At 38.6% G+C, this 1,808-nt stretch overlaps 1 pseudogene; it reads left to right on the forward strand.

Annotated features, from left to right (window-relative positions):
* The first annotated feature begins 656 nt into the window (after window positions 1-656).
* LOC141562260 (purine nucleoside phosphorylase pseudogene) lies at window positions 657-1,222 on the forward strand (annotated as a pseudogene).
* Window positions 1,223-1,808: the final 586 nt, after the last annotated feature.

Genomic DNA, 1,808 nt, shown 5'->3' on the forward strand with positions numbered 1-1,808 from the left:
TTTGATAGCCCTTTGGGAATAGTTCTTGAATAGTTGACTAGCTGCACTCTCCATTGAATGGAAGATTAGCCCAAGACCACTCCCAATAGTTCAAACTTAAGTGGTCTTGTTTAGTTGGAGATCTGGCCCTGATCCTATTGAGTGATATGAAACTCCAAGATAAATACTTTCTTTTCAATTAGAAATCTAGACCCAGGGCATTGAAACTCATTTAATAGAAGTTCCAGCCTCAGATTTCTTAAAAGACAATTTTGAACTTTAAATGTCTGCAGAGGTCCCAAGTAGGATTATCCTTTGCCAAAGAAGCAAAAGCTGACTGCTAGGACTCCTGCCCACTGTGAAAATATCCTCTTCTCAGTACTAACCTTTATTTCCCTAATAAGACCTCTTGCCACTAAGAAGTCTGTCTTCCTAGCAAAGCTGGCTTCTCAGTGCCAATAAAAATCATTTTTCTTGCCATATTCAGATTTTGAGTTTGTGAATTCTTTCACATTGTACCTGCACCAAACAGAGGGGATTCTCCACCCCAGTTCCCACAACTTTCTGCACTGCCAATAACACATCAGTTCCCTTGATCTGCTTGACCTTTTGTTCTCCAAGATGAATTTTATTATTTTTTCTAGCTCTAAAAATAAATTTTTGGCAATTTCCCTGTATATGGAGGCTACCCACTCTGGAAGGTAGCATTCCCTGAGAGTTTTCCAATTTATGAATGTTCACATTTTAATTGTCACTCATGCTACTGGTGGGCTGAACCCTGAATATCAAGTTGGGGATGTTTTGTTGATCCAAAATCATATCAATTTAGTAGGCCTCAGTGATCAAAATCCACTCAGAGGCCCCAGGGATGAGAGGTTTGGAGAAAGATTTCTTTTTATGTCTGATGCCTATGACTGGATTCTGAGACAACAGGCCCATTGCATATGGAAAGAAATGGAATAAGAATGACCAAGGAAGGAGCCTATGTTGTGGTAAGAGGACCCAACTTTGAAATCATTGCAGTGTCATTTTCTGTAGAAACTAGGGGCCAAGTGCCAGAGATGATAATGGCCAGGCACTGTGACCTTTGAGTCTTTGGATTCTCCCTTTTCACAACAAATCAGTATTGGACTATGAAAACTGGGAGGCAGCTAATCATGAGGAAGTACTAGTGGCTGCGTGCCTGGCTGCTAAGAAGTTGAAGCAACTTGTCTGTGCACTTGTGAAAAATATGCAGGTCTGAGAGGACTTTTTGACCTATACACTGCCTGATCTCTTCTATTCCCTGCTGTCCACTTGGTATTCCAGACATAGATCAACTTACTTGCTTGAGCTATTTAGCTTTCTGTTTTGAGATTATGATGGAAAGGTGTTCTATATCCTCAGACTATCTACTTATCCTTTGAGGTCTTTCCTAATGGTATCTAATTCTCTTTTATTCCATTAGTCCTTTCCCTTTAATGGAAAGCTGGATCATTCCATTGTACTCCTATCCACAATTAGCATCCTTCATTCTACTCTCTTAAAGGTGTGAATCTCATGGAATTCTAGTAAATACATTACTAAACTAGAGAATTGTTAAGTACCATGCTAAATTAGATAATTCTATCCATTCCATTGACTTAGCACCTAACAGAGATATATTGTTGTTCTCTATTCAATTCCCATTAATCTACATATTTCCCCCTTATCCTATTTCATCACCCTCTTATTTCTTTATAAATTTAGAAGACTTTTATTCCCTTCTAAATTTTTGTTGTTCTTTCTTTAACTTCAATCTGATGTGAAGAGTTCCCTCTAAAAATCCCTCACTTATTCCCTTTCCCTTT

Source organism: Sminthopsis crassicaudata, chromosome 3 (assembly GCF_048593235.1).
Source record: "Sminthopsis crassicaudata isolate SCR6 chromosome 3, ASM4859323v1, whole genome shotgun sequence".
Classification (NCBI taxonomy): Eukaryota; Metazoa; Chordata; class Mammalia; order Dasyuromorphia; family Dasyuridae; genus Sminthopsis; species Sminthopsis crassicaudata.